Here is a 19913-nt window from a genome sequence, read left to right on the forward strand (position 1 = left end):
AGGGGGTTGATAAGATTTTTGTACATTTCTCGATCTACAGTCTCGTGCAAAGTGTCCCTGTCTGTGACAAAAATAACATGTTACCACATTTGACTTACCCACAGGGTTTGGTGATGTTAACACAGGCTGTTTTGTGGTCAGGGCCTGTATACTTACTGCCATTAACTTATCACTTTGTTGTTCCCTGTGTCTGGTGATGTTCCTATCGTGATCAATAGCAGCCTCTCTCAAAGTAGCCACAGACAGACCTCGCCAACATGGTTGTGTGGTCTGTACCATAGTCTTTAATGATTCTTTTAAACCATCCATCAGTACCGATACTGCTACTTCTCGATGGTTTATATTTGTTTTAATGTCCTCTATGCCTGTGTATTTTGCCATTTCTGATAATGCTCTGTGAAAATACTCTGCAGCTGTCTCTGACTCCTTCTGTTTAATGGAGAATATCTTGTTCCATCTGACTACCGCTGGGAAATACTCTTTTAACTGTAAGTTTATTCTTTTTACATTATCTTTGTTGTACACATCTGTAAGAGGTACATCCTGATCTAATCCGCAATCAGCTAAAAATTGAGTTGCGTCAACATTGGAGGGTAAACATGCTCTCAGCAATATCTGCCAGTCTTTATTGTTGGGCTCTACAGTGTTACCTAAATCTCTGATGTATTTTTGACTGGCAACTAAGTCTTTTCTAGGGTCAGGGAATTCAGACACTATGGTCCTTAATTCCATTCTGGAAAATGGGCTATACATGGCAATGTTCCTCACAGGGGTGACTCCTGATGTGTCAGTTTTCCCATTTGGAACAGCTATTACCCTAACAGGAGTAACTCTAACAACATCACTCTGTGTGGGTTCTACAGCCTGTGGTGAAATGGCTTCAGCATAGTGTATGGTGCCGTACTTACCTGTAGATACGACCTCACCTATCCCTCCGCTAGGGGCCTTTGTTACTAATCTCGTGGGTGGAGCTGTGCCTACTGTGGTCTCTGCTATGGTGGCTGCTAGAGAGAGCGCTGAAATTGTTGCCGATTCGTCTTCTTGATCACACTCCTGAGGAAAGTTCAAAACAGGGTACAACTTGCACGGGTTAATACTTGCATTGGTTAATTGGTTAACATTATCTTTAACATTTACACAGTTGCTAAGTGTTTGTGTGTTACACCTTAGTGCGTCATTCTCCGCAACCAATTTCTCTCCCGATATGTATGGTGGCGGTGGGGCCGTGGCTATCAGTTTTCTGATTGAGCCAGATCCCGCCGCCTGAGCCAATCCTCTCTGTATGTCACCCTCCTGTTGCCACAACTGCAAATAATCATAATGCTTGATTCGTCTCTTTGCTGATTGAATGAGACATATCCTTCTCCTTAAATTCGTTAACACTTCTGTGCTGAAGCTACCTACTCTTGGGAATTTCTCCCCGTCATGTACTGTCATTCTCTCCCATTCATCACATAAAGCTTCTGTGTGACTTCCGTATTTCTCACACATTACATACCTTGCCGACCCAATTGGTCGGTTCACTGAATCAACCCGAACCGAGGTTGATCGCCCCCTACCTGAACAAGTGGCCCCCATAGTTCGAAGGTGTTGCTTTATTCAACCAACCCTTACGCAAACCAAATGTCCAAAATAGGCTGACGGTGGCGGTTTACCGAGTACACCACTCACTCGCCCACGCCAACCAATACGACCTGATCACACCGATATGGTGCTGGCGTACTTGACCTAGGGCCCCTGCGACCTGAACCTCTATTTACTGGAACCTGTGAGGGTGCTCCGAAGAACACTTACTCTTTCCAGTAACTATTGGTTGCTGGATAGTTCCTGAGTGAGCAGCGAACTTCCCTTAAAATAAAAAAAATTACACAAATCACGTTAGAATGTACAAATAGCGTTTATGACCTTCGTACACAAATAGTACCGGTCAGGTTTACTAATGTACACAATTACGTGCGGTACAGTCGTTCAGCACATAAGCAACTAATCTTATGTACGGAGCGACCAGTGGAATCGAAAATTGCGGCTGCGAATTCCTTCAGCAAGAGCTTGTATGGCCTATATGGGTGTTGCACCAACCCTTTCTTGGTGTTGTGCCTGTGGACTGTATAGCGGACTTCCTTGTCTGCTGTACCTGAACCTGCTGGTCTGCTATGACCTCCTGGTCTGTTACAGTATGACCTCCTGGTCTGCTACACTCTAATGCTCAAATTGTATGTTTTAACCAGGGATGCCTCCCTAGCCACCATGTACGTCACTTACACGCATGTACCTCACGAGAACTCGACTTTTCTTGTGGTTCAACCTGTAAAATTGTATACAACACACTCACTCACCATATGTACACTTTTGTTTCTATTTCTATTTCTGCGCAGAAATTTCTCTTTAGACCAGATGTGTTACAAATTAGGAGAAGGATCTATTAATTTAAATTTTGAATTTAAAAAAAAAATAGATTTGCGCGATTTATCGCCTGGCGTTATTTACCGCGTGGCGCTACTTATCGCGTTGAGAGGAGAGAAAAAAAAAACTTGTGATTTGAGTTACGTGGGCGTACCCGTACGCTCCGTTGCGTAATATACGCTGCGTGCGTCGGCCCTTGGATTGCGTACGCAAGTCTCAGTCTTTTGCTAGAGACACGTGTACGCAAAGCAAAGATCCACCGTAACACAATTTATACGTTTATCAATGTAGATGATCCTTTATCATCTACCGCACACCACACTGACTTCGCCTTATCTCCCAGGCAAAACTGTGTGTTTGTCTATACTTTAACTATGTTACCTTTACTCTTAAACTATAAAATAGTGACAAATCTTTCTTAGCACGTTTATCAACTATAAAACTGGCAAACAGAAGAGTGATATACGAAAATACACAAATGAAAAAGAAATGCAGATATATATGTGTGCGTGCGTGTGTACGCAAGACAGAAAAATAAACAGTTTTAAAAAGACACTATTGTTTTGTTCTTACCTCCGGTTCCCGGATTCCTTCAGCACCCTTTACTAAGAGAAGCAGACGCTTATCCAAACAGCACTACGAGGAATATGATCTCCCGCCCTTTGCTGCTGGATAATGTCTGCTGAAATTACCTAGTGTAGATATGTGAAGGACAGGACGAGCCCGCAATTGATAAAGCTAAATATTTATCGTATATAATACCCTTTATGAGGTCTAAGAACACTGTACGCTAACTACGTATGAAGTACCGCAAGGGTACGCACGTTGCGTAACGATTGCTTAGCCGTGGTCGAGACGCTCAAGCGTTACGTTCACTCACGGCCAAGAGATCACTGGCAGGCCCGCTATTGGCTGCCGACTACCGTAATGGTTCGCTATAGCGATGCGACCGCTCGAGACCACGAGGAGATCACCAGCGGCGCATACGCTCACAATGTAAAACCTTTATATCTAAACCATAAACAGTGTATTATGCAGTAAACCCTTTGTGTAGTGATATGGTGTAAATGCAACACAGTATAACCTTACTAGCTTAAAAGCAGTTTGAGCGTCACCGACGCTCTGAGAATACTTAACTCTATAAGAAATACACAGATACCTGGGCTTAGGGTCCAACGCCTAATATATATATATTTGATTGATATACTTGCAAAAGAATTAATACAAATACAAATCATACACTACAATATAACATAGACTAACTAACCAGGTAACTACACAGTGAATACAATACAATTAAGTTTAAGAGAAAAATGAGAGAAAGAGAAGAGAGAGAAAGATATGGCCCATAATAACAAGAGAGAAACAGTATGATTACGGAGAAAAACTTACGCACAAAGGAAACGATCGCATGCGCCTCTGGACACCCAGCTCCCGATTTTCAGCAATGATAACCGTTGAAGAGTAAGAGCTGGACGTGATCGGCCTTTCTATTTATGCCCCACACACCATGCAATTCAATGGTCCCTACAATCTCATTGTTCATTGGACACAGGAATTCGGCTTCGCATTATAACAAAAGGTCATAGGTTGATTCATACAGGTGGGCTGTGACTATTTCCAACAGCTCAGGTGGGAGGGAAACTGGGTTTCCCGCCGCATGGGTAATAAAGTGCAAATAAAGTAAATGTTCATAAACTTCTTATGTCCATAACTATTCGCACGAGCGATTGATCTGCTTCAAACCAACACCGGAATATTTCTAATTAAATATTCTTCCGATGGATACTAAACACCACTGTATTACTCCTGTCTGACCCTTCGTATCAAACAAAGAGGGATTTCTCTGTTCATGAACATTCTATATTAACCAAACTTTCAGAATCTATCAAAGGGACCATGATCTACAAAATACATTATATAGTGAAAATATGTAATGATTGAGTCGCACGCCACGATCACATAAACTCTACCGTAAATACGCATACCGTGCGCCTGCGGGTGCCCGCGACTGTGAGTATGCGCACGTACGGGAGAGCGTACGCATGCGCAGCACGGACCTGTGTGAGGTGCAAATATGGTAGTGTGCATAGAGATATTTTTCTGACTTTGACAATATATATACTGTATATATATATATATATATATATATATATATCCACAAAAGTAAAGGCACTCACTACTATTTTCATGTTCCAACAACATACAAATTTTATTCAATCTTCAGGCCAGTGGCGGATTTAGCGGGGGGCGATTAGGGCGAACGCCCCCCCCTACACATACCGGCACCGGGATGGAGGCCGGGTCCCGCCGCGGTGTTGGGAACGGGGTGGAGAGCGGTGCAGCGCAGCGGGGGAAGGGGGGAGAGAGAGAGCGTCCTGACGCGCATACAGCGGCCTCTGTTCTGACCACGCCCCCTCCTTCCTGTACGCGCGTCAGGACGCTCTCTCTCTCTCCCCGTGCTGCGCCGCTCTCCACCCCGTTCCCAATACCGCGGCGGGACCCGGCCTCCATCAGACTCCTCATGCTGCTGGCTGCTGCCGAAATATGAGTAGGTGTCACTGTCAGTGTATGCCATGTCTCCTCCCCTCCAAGCTAAAGTAAGTGTGTGTGTGTGTGTGTGTGCGCGCGCGCCCTCCTGTGTGTGTGCCCTCTGTGTTCCATGTCTCCCCCCTCCGATCCTAGCTAAAGTGTATATGTCCCTGCCTTATTTTGGCTCATTCAGTGTACTGTAATGTGAATTTCGGCTCATTCTACATGCTGTAATGTGAATTTCGGCTCATACATTGTGCTATGATGTGAATTTCGGCTCATTCAGTGTGCTGTAATGTGAATTTCGGCTTATACATTGTGCTATGATGTGAATTTCGGCTCATTCAGTGTGCTATAATGTGAATTTTGGCTCATTCTGCGTGCTATAACGTGAATTTTGTCTCATTCTGCGTGCTATAATGTGAATTTCGGCTCATTCTGCGTGCTATAATGTGCATTTCGGCTCATTCTGCGTGCTATAATGTGCATTTCGGCTCATTCAGTGTGCTATAATGTGAATTTCGGCTCATTCAGTGTGCTATATGATGTGAATTTCGGCTCATTCTAGCAAGATTGCTTAGATTTTAAGCACGGATCTCTCCGTGTGTACCCCCCTTTAGCCTCTACCACCCCTGATGGAAGGAATGGCGATTCACCAGTCTGTATCACCAGTGCGCAGGGTTCTCTCCACTAACTGGCAACATTTTATTAGTAATGGCAACAATAGGAAATTTTAGAAGCGAACGGGAAGGGCATTACTAAGTGGGAGGGGTTATGATTAGGGGGAGGAGTCATAATTATTAAACCGCCCCCCCTAAAAGTTAAGTCTAGATCCGCCACTGCTTTAGGCACAGCTGTATCAATTCGCTGTTTCAATAAAGTATGTTCCTAAGCTTCGAGTCATAAGGTACAACTTATCACATACATCGCTTCTTCAAAATGTATTGCAGTAATTATCAGGAAAAAGAACTTCCACTTATTGCATATTCCATTCTGTGACTCCAAATATTATGCCAACATGCTCCTCCATTTTAGGATACATCCTATTTCTTTAATATGTCTGTCGACTTCGGCCGCTTACGTTCCTTATTAGACTCACATCTATAATAAGCAAAACGAACCATTACATAGAGATTTGTTATAGGTGCGTCCATCAGTAGTACTCACTCAGAAATTCCCATCAACTACCTGTCGTGGCCGGATCCCCGGCGTGCGTTCCAAACCAGCTGCGCATGTCCACACACTTCCTCCATGTCCGGGCTTTAAACACCCCCTCTCCGGTCACGTGTCGCGCTAGACTCTTGTCTATTGCAATGCGCGTATCACGTCCGGCTCTATTCTATGACTCACTGATGACATGGTATATCCCGCGCCCTGTTATGACGCTTTTGCGGTTCACATGCGTTTCACCCATTCACCACTATTTACTTCCTCGATTCTCATAGAATCGATCTCTACCTTTCTATTCACATTATATTTTTGTTATTACCATATATTGAATTAACTCATGAGAGCAACTAGTGATGCATGCACCTTCACAATCAGACTAAACAAACACCCCCTTTATGTTAAAATCATTGATCATATACCTTTGTACACGACCATCTTAAAAACACATATTAACCCCTTGATTATCGAATGTGATCAACTTCTCTTCTTAAATTCCCTACTGTATTCCAAGATCCCACTTATTACTTCAGCACCATCTACTATTGTCCCAAAAAAACATTTGAAATTTATATTTTTATTCATCCCCCTTGGGGCAATGGTGTCCAAATCATAGATCCATCTCGCCTCCTTTCTCAACAACATCTGTTCCCTATCCCCCCTCTTTCTAGAGGTGGAACATGATCTATCAACATGCATCTCAAGGATGCCACTGAATGTGATTTCTGTAAAAAATGTCTCCCCACAGGTTTATCACTCCTACCTTCCTTTATGGCCTCTCTAATTGACCTTCTATGATTGGCCATTCTCTCTCTAAAATTCCTAGAGGTCTTATCCACGTAGACAAGACTACATGGGCACTTCAATATATAGATTACAAATTTTGATGTACACATCAACCAATGCTTAATCTGTATTTGTACCCTTGTATGAGGGTGTGAAAAAGTTTTCCCTGCTACCATCCCACTGCATGTCGTACATCCCGTACACTTATAACACCCAAAATTCTTTGTACTTAACCATGATCTCGTTGGCTTCTGCAAAAATTTTTTTTGTTGGTTTCATCAATAGTTGTTTCAAATTTGGGCCTCTCTTAAATGCCACTAGTGGGTTTCCAACTGCTCCCTTCAAAGATCTATCTGTTTTAATTATCGGCCAATGTTTTCTTACTGCTCTAGCAAATGTTGCCTTTGTATCAAATTTCTTCGATATCAGAAAATTATTCCCTTCTTTTGAAGGCCCCCTTTGGTCTTGACTCTCACAAATTTTTCGTGCCTTGAGCAGGCCTTGATTTAATACCTTTCTAGAATATCCCCTCTCCAAGAAGTGTTCCTTCATTTCCAATAATTGTATCTCTGCTTTTTCTACTTCAGTATTATTCCTCAATACTCTCACAAATTGAGAAACTGGGAGGCCCTGCTTAAGTGATTTGGGATGATGACTTGTCTTGAATAGTAACGAATTTCTATTCATGCTTTTTCTATACATTGTGGTTCCTAATCTTCCCTCTATTTTAAAGATGGCCACGTCCAAAAATTCAATCCGAGAATGCTGTAAATTACTCGTAAAACATACTGGACTGTTTAATGAATTAAGTTCTGTAACCATTTCATGAAAATGGGTTTCAGTACCACACCAAAACATCAAAATATCGTCAATGAAACGAAAATAGTGCAGAATGCTGGGACCATATTTGGGCTATACATATGTCTCCTCATAATTAGTCATAAATATATTAGCATAGGCCGGAGCCAAATTAGAACCCATCGCGGTCCCAGCATTCTGCACATAATAAGAATTACCATATTGAAAATGATTGTTCTCAAGTATACATAGAATCAGATTACAAACATATTCAACTGGTGGACCAATGAAATTCTCCTGAGACAAAGTTTTACGTATTGCTTCTACCCCCAATAAATGAGGGATTACTGTATACAGAGATGAGACATCTAAAGTTGCAAAAAAAATCTGTTCAAATGAGCCCTTAAGATCCTTTAGCTTAGACAATAAGTGTGGAGTATCTCGAATATAGCTTTTACTTTTAACCAATATCGGCTGAAGGAGCAAATCAATATATTGTGCAATCGGTTGTAATACAGAGTTTCTAGCTGACACTATAGGGTGGCCAGGAGGGGCCACACTTGACTTTTGTAATTTTGGTATACTGTAGAAGATTGGACATATCGGGTTCTCTACTATCAACAAATCTGCCAAATCTTTATCTATCCAACCATTTTGAACACCTATCTCTAATAATCTATCAACTTTGATCTTAATTTGTAACATTGGATTGGATAATAATTTCACATATGTCTCCCGATCTGATAACTGTTGTTTTATCTCGAAATCATAATAATCATAGTCAGGTACCACTACAGCTCCCCCCTTATCAGCCATCCTAATGACCACCTCATTATTGTTTTGCAATGATATAAGGGCCTTTCTTTGATCGTTTGATAAATTACTCCTAAAATGATGATTTTTATTTGCTTCAGCATGGTCACTCTCTATCATACGTAAAAAGCTTTTTATACTGGCATTGTTGGAATGTGGATCAAAGGTACTTGGACTACTTTTCAGTGCTCCATATTTGTTTGTTTTATCACCTCTAGTATCTTTGAAGAACTCCTTTAGTCTCAACTTTCATCCTAATTTATATAAATCCACCTGCGTATCAAACAAATTATTTCTGAAAGTTGGTACAAAAGTAAAGCCAAGAGCTAATACTGAGAGTTCTGTCTCTGTCAAAGGATACTTGGAGAGGTTAAAGACATTATTTCCTGATGCTTCCTTCTTCCCCTCCTTCCTCCCCCTCCTCGGGTGCGGCCTCTTTTTTCTCTTATATCTGTTATCTCTATTGAATCTGTACTGACCCCTTAAAAATTCCCAGAACCACTGGGTGGGAGTTTATCTGTCTGTTCAGACTCAGAGGAGGTGTATGTGGAATCTATGGAATAAGGGTGTTTATATCTCTGATTTCTCTGGCGGGGCCTTGGAAATTTTGTATTCTCCCCGCTCAACCACCTATACACATTGTGGTTTTTATAAGCATTAAGATCTACATCCAGCTTATTTCTCTTAAAGGCAACCAAATCCTTTCTATACCGTTCAATGTTATTAGACAATTTCTCCAACCATTTTTAATTTGTATCCTCCACTAATTTCGGTTGGAATGAGATTTTGAACTCTCCAAGTTCTACCCTAGTTTTTTAAGATCATTTCCTACCTCCTCAATTACCAGGAGTAACAGGTCCATTGAACACTTATTTAAAACACTGCACCATCTACTGCAAAATGCAGGATTTGTGCGGCCAATAGTTGGCACATTCTGGATCCTGAAACCCCTGGGAATCTTTTTTTGTCTATAGTAATCTGAAAGGAATTGTCCATGAAGGACCAAATCAATTTCCTTTTTTGAAAGTCTCAATAATCTATGATAAAGATCAAGTGTAGTTTCTGCAGGTAACTCCCCAAATTTCTCTTGTGCAAATAATACCTTCTCTGCATCATCATCCGTCAAACTTAACTGAAGATTTTCAGCTTGAGCCAATAAAACCTCATCCAACAATCTATTTCCAATTTGTGACATTATTAATCCAATGTACATATACTGATGTAACAAGTGAAATTTTTTTTTCTCAGTATTCAATTGTTCTCTTAGAAATCAATACAGTAGTGATCACATGGAATATTCAATATACCCTTTTAAAATTTAAATAGCACAGGTGGTGTTAATCATATTAGTGCCTAAAGAAAAAATCATAGAAACATATTATTCAATATTAGTCCAAAGTCAATCTCCACGAGGTGCAACTATAAAGGTTCTTACGATCCATAAATTCCCACAGTATTGCATAGATGCACTCTCCTCTTTACTTTCTTCACCATGCAGGGTGCTCTTTAATTATTCCTCACCGGAATTGTCCATATCCACAAAAGTAAAGGCACTCACTACTATTTTCATGTTCCAACAACATACAAATTTTATTCAATCTTCAGGCACAGCTGTATCAATTCGCTGTTTCAATAAAGCATGTTCCTAAGCTTCGAGTCATAAGGTGCAACTTATCACATGCATTGCTTCTTCAAAATGTATTGCAGTAATTATCAGGAAAAAGAACTTCCACTTATTGCATATTCCATTCTGTGACTCCAAATATTATGCCAACATGCTCCTCCATTTTAGGATACATCATATTTCTTTAATATGTCTGTCGACTTCGGCCGCTTATGTGCCTTATTAGACTCACATCTATAATAAACAATACAAACCATTACATAGAGATTTGTTATAGGTGCGTCCATCAGTAGTACTCACTCAGAAATTCCCATCAACTACCTGTCGTGGCCGGATCCCCGGCGCGCGTTCCAAACCAGCTGCGCATGTCCACACACTTCCTCCATGTCCGGGCTTTAAACACCCCCTCTCCGGTCACGTGTCGCGCTAGACTCTTGTCTATTGCAATGCGCGTATCACGTCCGGCTCTATTCTATGACTCACTGATGACATGGTATATCCCGCGCCCTGTTATGACGCTTTTGCAGTTCACATGCGTTTCACCCATTCACCACTATTTACTTCCTTGATTCTCATAGAATCGATCTCTACCTTTCTATTCACATTATATTTTTGTTATTACCATATATTGAATTAACTCGTGAGAGCAACTAGTGATGCATGCACCTTCACAATCAGACTAAACAAACACCCCTGTTATGTTAAAATCATTGATCATATACCTTTGTACACGGCCATCTTAAAAACACATATTAACCCCTTGATTATCGAATGTGATCAACTTCTCTTCTTAAATTCCCTACTGTATTCCAAGGTCCCACTTATTACTTCATCTACTATTGTCCCAAAAAACATTTGAAATTTATATTTTCATTCATCCCCCTTGGGGCAATGGTGTCCAAATCATAGATCCATCTCGCCTCCTTTCTCAACAACATCTGTTCCCTATCCCCCCTCTTTCTAGGGGTGGGACATGATCTATCAACATGCATCTCAAGGATGCCACTGAATGTGATTTCTGTAAAAAATGTCTCGCCACAGGTTTATCACTCCTACCTTCCTCTATGGCCTCTCTAATTGACCTTCTATGATTGGCCATTCTCTCTCTAAAATTCCTAGAGGTCTTACCCACGTAGACAAGACTACATGGGCACTTCAATATATAGATTACAATTTTGATGTACACGTCAACCAATGCTTAATCCGTATTTGTACCCCTGTATGAGTGTGTGAAAAAGTTTTCCCTGCTACCATCCCACTGCATGTCGTACATCCCGTACACTTATAACACCCAAAATTCTTTGTACTTAACCATGATCTCGTTGGCTTCTGCAAAAAATTTTTTTGTTGGTTTCAGCAATAGCTGTTTCAAATTTGGGCCTCTCTTAAATGCCACTAGTGGGTTTCCAACTGCTCCCTTCAAAGATCTATCTGTTTTAATTATCGGCCAATGTTTTCTTACTGCTCTAGCAAATGTTGTTGCCTTAGTATCCATTTGTGAGAGACAAGACCAAAGGGGGCCTTCAAAAGAAGGGAATAATTATCTGATACCCGAAGAAATTTGATACAAAGGCAACAACAGCATGCTTCTTGGTCTTGCGGCAAGCTTCCACTGCAAGCTTTACTTCATCTGCTAACAGGTGGCCAGTGGCCACGGTGGCAAGGATGACTATAGTATGCAGTATTGCACATACTGACGACGCCATTGCAGAGTCATTCAATACTATGGCAGCACACACTAGGTGACGGAGCCGGAGTAGGAGGGGTCACCAAGTTATCAGGTATCTGTACTGAACTTTTTATAAGACCAAATCCCATGTGACAAATAAATGTTAATAGTTTTGGCTGGATGCGGTCAATATCCCGCCGGACGGCGGTCGGAATACGGACACCGGAATCCCAACTGGCACAATCCCGACATATTCTCCCTCTGTGGGTGTCCACGACACCCATAGAGGGAGGATGAATGAGTGTGCCGAGCGTAGAGAGGCACCGTGCCCGCAACGGGCTGCGTTGCGCTCGCCCCACTGTCGGGATATTGCCGGTTGGGATTCCGGTGTCGGTATTCCAACCGCTGGGTTCCCGTCCGGCGGGATCTCGTACTGATCCCGTTTTGGCAACATAATTATTTATTTAACAAAAAATAAGCTAACATGAGAAAGCCATGCACACAGCATCCAAATTCAGAGGCACACCACTTCATGAAGGTATTGCCTGGGCACCTTTCCATGAACCAATTGGAACCATGTAGACTAGCAGAAAGGATGAACTGCACTCCATGTAATATGAATAATAAAAATAGCTACAACAGCATCTTTTCAACATTTCAGGTGCCTTTATTATGCACACATATTCTATCTATCTATCTATCTATCAACACTCCATATTCAGGAGCTTGTAGAACCACCTCCAGCAGCAATAGGTGAAAGTAATTATTTTCTGTATATTTGAGGAATTTTAGACAACTACTCCTAGCAGTGCTTCCTCTCATCGATGTTTGAGGGCATTTGATAATTTGCAGGTAGAGAGCTATTTTATAATTTATGGACAAGAAATCCCTTATATTTTTAAACTGATGCTGATATAGGGTTGATGAATGGTAATATTACAATTGTGATTTATATGGAGAAATGTGGAAGTAATATTTGTATATTGCCAAAAAAATAATAATAGTTATAGTCCATGTAACTGTACATCTGCAGTAGCGAATTTACACATTTTTTTCATATCTCACGGCTATTCTGAATCAAACGGATTTTGGCCGTATCTCTCTGTTCATGAAAGTGGTGTTTCTGAGTGAGAACTGTGTGGTAATATTGTAGGTGCTTGCACAAGATCCATCTCATGGGGGTGTCATGAGCATGTGACCATAATTCCATGCAATTCTGTGGCCTGTGGTATACACGGAGGGACGCCTGCTTTTGAAATATCTCTTGAACCCAGCAAGGGACAGGTGTGCGTGCCAATGCTAATGATGATATTTACAACTGCTGATGGAAAGACAGTGGGCAGTGTATTCTGTATATATATATATATCTTTAAGCCAAATGGATACTTGTATTATTTAAGGAAGTAAATGTGGCTGCCACAGTCATCTGTAATTGTGGCTGCTTTATGTGACATAGGGGTCTATGTACTAAGCCTTGGAGAGAGAAAAAGTAAATAAATGGAGGTAAAGTACCAGACAATTAGCTCCTGTTATTTTTCAAACACAGCCTGTAACATGGTATTTAGGAGCTGATTGGCTGGTAGTTTATCTCCATCCACTTTACCTCTATTCAAAGCTTAATAAATAGACCCCATAGTGACATACAGTGCATCTGGAAAATATTCACAGCACTTCACTTTTTCCACATTCTGTTATGTTACAGCCTTATTTCAAAATGGAATAAATTAATTTTTCCCTCTAAATTCTACACACAATACCCCATAATGACAATGTGAAAAAAAGTTTTTTTTTAGATTTTTGCAAATTTATTAAAAATAAAAAAACTAATAAATCACATGTACATAAGTATTCACAGCCTTTGCCATGAAGCTGAAAAACTGAGCTCAGGTGCATCCTGTTTCCACTGATCATCCTTGAGATGTTCCTACAGCTTAATTGGAGTCCACCTGTGGTAAATTCAGTTGATTGGACATGATTTGGAAAGGCACACACCTGTCTATATAAGATTTTGTGCAGTCCCTGCGCAGCCCGGGACTTAGGGTGTGTACACACGGTGAGATCCTTGCTATGTCCTATTTTTACTTGCGATTTCCCTTGAACTCCCCGGAGGCCAGATAGGACAGATTTTGACTAACGTTTCTTGAGATCTGTACTATGTGTGCTTACGATTTTGGCTTATGTGAGATTTTGGCTTATGTGAGATGTCATTGACATGTGAGAAGAACTAGATAGTACACCGATCTAGCAAGGATTGACTTGCCTGCACAGTCTATCTTTTCCTGCGATGCCGACCTGGAGGGACCGCGCATCGGGATCGCAAGGTGACTTTCACCTTGCGATCTGCACTAACTTTTCTTACGATTTTGACTATATAGTCAAAATCTTAAGAAAAAATCTTACCGTGTGTACACACCCTTACTCTTCCTGTATGATTGATTCCTGCTGATTGGGGCCGGAGCTGACGTCAGACACCCTCCCTGAAGATGCCTAAGCCCGTCTGTGTTTCTCCGGACACTTCTGGAAAATGGTCAGTTGCCACCCACAAATGGCCTCTTCCTGTCAATCACCTTGCAAACACCCATGTGTTCAAATTTTTCGCACCATCCCGTCACTAGGCGCCAATGCCTGCTGCTGTTGTGCGACATGCCTGCACATTGCGGTGCATGCGCAGTTAGGATCTGATCGCCCACTGTGCACAGCAGCGATCAGATCTGAATTAGGCCCTTAGTGCAGTCAATAAATTTGTATCCAATTGGCTTTCATTCGGGCAATACAATAAGCAAGTTATACTCTATGGGCCTGATTCTGATGTGAATGCAGTTCCCACAGCATATGCGTCTTTGGGCGCAACTGTTGTGCAAACATATGCGTCCACTGATCTAGAAATGCACAGTACTGACTCTGTGTATGGGCAGATCAATAACTACTCAGTTTGCGCACATCTCTGAATTAACCCCTATATTCTGTATGAAGATTTATTTATAACAAATGAAACTACAATATTAATTATATATACTTCATTATTGGTGGCCCAGAAAAATGTATACAACTGAATACATTTTTACATTTATTTTTTTTACACTGGGGAAAAATGCCCAACAATTGATCCATCTATGAATAAATTGTGCTATAATGATGTTTAATATTGTCCATTGTTGTCTTTATGCATTTCTCACATTAGTGCAAGTAAAGATAGAAAGGTAAATATAGTGGGTCAGTACAGTGTGGGATACTTATATACTTCCTACATGTATATACAGTATGACTTTATTTACAATAATGTTTCAATGAAAGGTACAGTACTGTTTTCTTTGCTGACAAATGTGCTTTACAGTATGTCTGAATTGTCCTAACTTATTAATAAAAAAAAACCCTCAAAATTGACATTTCTACAAAGAAAAAACAATGCAGTGTAAAACTGACTGAGGCACAAATCATAATCCTCTCTGATTGTGGTGTGTGCCCGAATTTACCCTGGTGCACATACATTTTCAACCAGGTATCATACCTTTATAGCATAATTCTGACCTTTGGGCTGACCTGTCCCCTGTGGGGGTGTGGTGCAGCAGAAGTGAGTGAAGCATGGGTGAGATGATAAGATCACGTGATCACATAATTTTGATCCCGCCGCTTCTAAAGTCAAAACTATCAGCACGGTGAAGAGCAGAACAGGGTCACAATGCTATTCACATGATCGCCCACTCAAACCACCTGCTTCACTCAGGATGTGGGCGGTCGGGTGGCGGGAAGCTTTGTGAGAGTTGCACACTCTTCCAGGTGCCTGAGATTTGGGAGAGCAGACAAGCATGGTTTATTGAAGAGCAGAGTCTTGCCATTCTCTTTCCCTGAACTACTAGAGCAGTCACCAGATCAGAGGTTCAGGAGAAAACATGTAATGGAAATGTGTTTATTGCAATTTCATAATAAAACATTTTCTTTTTAGTTTTAGCTGACTTTAACATAACTTACTCTTTGGCTATAATTACATCTTTTTATTGGCTGAGTATTTGCTTGTTTTCTAATTATTGTTTTAGTGCATACACTATTTTATTACTATAAATAATACTGTGCACTGCACTGTATTACATTATTGACAACAGCTACAGTATGCATATTGTAGTTATTGTGTATCTACATTGATACAAGCTTCACAAAGCAACCAAAATAGATCAAATTATAGCAAATTATAAATGTCACTGACATTTGTTGAAAAGTTACTAATATTTAAAATTTACATTAGTGCCTAAAGGTAATTAAATATACAATTGGGTGATTTATTTTTCTCATAAAATGACAGGATTCCTGTTGACTTGCAATTTCAAAACCATCAGTTGTAAAACTGCATTGTATATTTACCTATATTCATATACAGTTCTTGATGCCAAGTAGACATTCTTAAAATATATTCTGTTCATGCAACATAGGGCAGAATTTAAATTTAAAATAATGCAGCCTGATTTAAGAAGTTTTTCAAAAATGCAATCTGCTATTGTTACTCAGCTGAAATCATGTTCTAAGTACTCCTATCTAACTACTAGAATAATTGATTTAGTTTCGTTTTTCAGTTTCTCCACTTCAATTAGAATTCCATACAATATAAAGTTTTTGCTTAGTTTTGCAACCCTGCCAAGTTTTGAATAATTTTTTTTTTATTTGCGGAAGTGAAGGTAGTTTGAAATGAAAATGCCATGCAAATGTTCAAAAGACTGAGATGTTTGAAATTGTACAATACAATTAAAATGTGTATTTCCATGATAACTCAAACAGAGATAAACAAAAAAGAAAACAAATGAGTAAAGGGAAATTAAATTACACTTGAAAAGCTGTAAATTACATTTGCAGGTAGCTATAATACTAAAATGCTGGCTTCTGAGAAATATACAGTTTAGTTTAGCTTTGCAATTCTCAAGAGACAGGCTGCATAATATTGAGGTCCGTAATGCTAAATACCGTTAAAACATTTTAACCTTTCCTCTGTCATGGCCAGTTTAAATAGTTCACGGCATATTTCAAAAGACTTAAGGGGGGTAAACACGGAGAGATCCGTGCTTAAAATCTAAGCAATCTGACTAGATTGCTTAGAAATTAAGCTCAGGTCTCTCGTGTGTATAGGCCTGTATTCACGGGCAGAATGAGGGAGAGATGTGTGCTGAGCGAACCGATCATTTCACCCAGCAGGTGAAGTAAGCGACCTGCTAGATTGGCCTGCATGCAGGCCAATCTTGCAGCAGCGATAGCAATGCGCGGGGCTGCGCTTCGCTATTGCTGTGAGGGGTACACACGAAGTGATCGCTGCTTAAAATCTAAGCAATCTAGTCAGATTGCTTAGATTTTAAGCAGCGATCGCTCCGTGAGTACCTCCCTTAAGCCCCCCAGCAACAGCCGTGCATCGCTATCGCCGGTGCTAGAGTGAGCAGGTCGCTCACTTAAGCACTGTGTAAAGTGAGCGTACCCCCAACCCTCCCTCGCTCAACACACATCGCTGAGTGGGGGGAGAGATGTATGCTGAGCGGTCTGTGATAGATCGCTCAGCACACATCTCTAGGTGTGTACCCCCCTTAACAAGCTCAATGAAAAGACCAAATGTTAATATCCGATTATAAGATTCTGACTTTGACATATTAAAATTTTTAAATACAATTTTGGAGAAGCTATAGGACTTTTGCAAATATTTGCACAATTAAGTTCGGAAAACAGTCTTAAGATGGGTAGACACTGGGCAATATATCGGCTGTTCAAGAAATGACCAATATATCTGTGAATGATGTCATCACAGCCAATGGCTGATATATCTCCAGATACAGTATATCCACGCATCTGGCTCTGTGTTCTGGTGGTCCGCCAACTGCCCATACACTTGCTGCAGGGACTGACATCACCGCTGGGTAGGCAAATTCAAATACCTGCCAGCTGTGACGAGCGGACTGACATATCGAGCGGCCAATTGGCAAGTGTATATGCTTACCTGAATTGGCTGCTCTGTTGGCGCAATGGCATATCCACCATCAAGTTTCTGTAGTGTGTACCCAGTATACCAAAACAAAATACATATAAAAAAAGAAATTATCTATTTTCAATTTATTGAGAAAAATATTTAGCTGCATTTAAATATTGTAGTTTGACAGCTGGCACTACAGGTACATGAGAAGATGTGCCAGAAAGCATCAGGATTTTTATTAGTGTGATAAAATACACTATAAAGATGTGTAAACAATTAAAATGGTTATAGATAAAGGACAACTGTCTTTGAGTGGCTGTGTTTCACGTTTTATATTACCAAGAGTTTTGAAAATGCTCTATGGATCTATTAATGAAACATACATAACCCATTTTTAAATATCCCCGATAATTGAGGGATTACAGTTGTTGCAAAACATTGTGGTATTCTGCACATGCACAAACAAAGAGGGGCACTATGAAAGGTCAGCTGGAAGGCTGGGGGCAGCTGCTAGAAAATGAGAGGCAGTTGGTAAGCAGCAGGTGGACTTAGAAAAGTGTGAGAAGAAATGCTGTGGCGGCCATCATGTGAGGTGGAGATATCAGGTCTGAGTGAAGACACTTCCAGATTAGAGTGACAGAGAGTTTCAGTAAAACCACTGGAGTATCAGTGGGAAGCACAGTTGAGAGAAGAGAAATAGACAATGTTCGGAGATCAAGACTTCCATCCATCTTCACTGCTGTGTCTGCATTTGGAGGAAGAGTCCGAGAAACACATCATTTGAGTGAAAACATCTATTAAATACACTGATAATCACACACAAAGTGTTATTTTACTGTTTACTGATATCACATATTGGACTGTAAGGTTACCTAAAGACTTTCCTGTCAGAGTTAAGCTGGATACACACTGCAGCATTTTCAGCTCAATATGTCATTTCCGTCCAAACCAGAACAACATGTCAGCTGGATCGTTCAGTGTGCACAGCCAATCTTGTCACTCCTGCAGTCACATGTCCAGTCGGCCGTGCTGCAAAGTCAACCAGACGGTATAGCATGCGGCGCCGTGTAGTGTCATAAAAGACAGAACAAGATGTCATTCTGTCCTTCATTACATCGTTCTAATGTGTGCTGCACATATGATATGTCAACCAGTCGTCTGCCATATCGTCCAGGTAAAGAGAGCCGGCCTTAGGCATAGGCAAACTAGGCAATTGCCTAGAGTATTTGGTATGCTTAGGGGCACCAAGAGCTTCTGCTGATTAAAATGATATGCGGCATGCCTATATTCTGTATGTGACTGCGGCTGTATCTGCATATGACATACTACGTTGCGTGTATTCCTGGAAATTACTGTAATGTTGCATTTCGTATGCAGATACAGCCACAGTCGCTCACAGAATATAGGCATGCTGCATATCATTTTAATCAGCAGAAGCTGCTTGTGCATCCTAACCACATAGCAATGCAAATAAGATGCATTTTAATAAACAAAAGGCGCCCAACGTTATCTGAGCTGCCAGCTGACTCATGCCAGGCATCTCCTGCAGAACTAGCGGTGGTGCTAGGGGGCACCAGCCAATATCTTGCCTAGGGCATCATATTGGTTAGGGCCGGCTCTGCGGGTAAACATCACTCAAGTATGTCCCCAGCTGTAGCCTCCCTGTTAATAAGTGATAATATATGTTATTAGTCCTATAGTGTATTGGAGACTGATAAATATTGCATTTATTTTGATACTTTGGGATGCATCTGTTAAATGTCTTAGCAGTGTTTATCTCTAATGAACTAAAGTCTTGTGAAGAGTGTTAATGCAGATAATTGCAAAGTTTATTACCTACATTTACAGTACATTTATCCTTGAATAATTGAGCTGCGCTAGTTTTACAGACACATCCTGGTTACAGAAGAAATACCGCATTTATTTTACTTACTATCCAAATCATATCTCTGTGTGTCTCTTCTGGGTAGTGTTCTTATCCCTCTACCAGGGTGTGGTATAGCTAGACAGTATCTCTGGTTAGAAGCTGACCAAAAACCAGGTACTTACAATTTGTACTCACTACACCCACACCACACCGGGGTACCAAAATGTAACTGGAGAAATCAAGAAACGTTGTTTCTCTATATTCATCAACTTGTAAACAGCTGTATTTTTTTTTGTATTTGCATACCGCCTCATAA

General features: G+C 40.8%; 1 long non-coding RNA gene across 3 annotated transcripts in view; it reads right to left on the reverse strand.

Moving 5' to 3' along the window:
- The window catches only part of LOC134935319 (uncharacterized), a 73779-nt gene that overhangs the window by 13199 nt on the left and 40667 nt on the right, over window positions 1-19913 (reverse strand). For 2 of the 3 annotated variants that reach the window (XR_010180054.1, XR_010180052.1), the window contains one exon: window positions 17896-18475. The exons of the other annotated variant lie outside the window; for it this stretch is intronic. This is a non-coding gene — a long non-coding RNA (uncharacterized LOC134935319). Of the gene's footprint in view, window positions 1-17895; window positions 18476-19913 lie in introns of those variants that run through there. 3 annotated transcript variants of the gene reach the window in all.

The sequence above is a fragment of the Pseudophryne corroboree genome, chromosome 6, assembly GCF_028390025.1.
Source record: "Pseudophryne corroboree isolate aPseCor3 chromosome 6, aPseCor3.hap2, whole genome shotgun sequence".
Classification (NCBI taxonomy): domain Eukaryota; kingdom Metazoa; phylum Chordata; class Amphibia; order Anura; family Myobatrachidae; genus Pseudophryne; species Pseudophryne corroboree.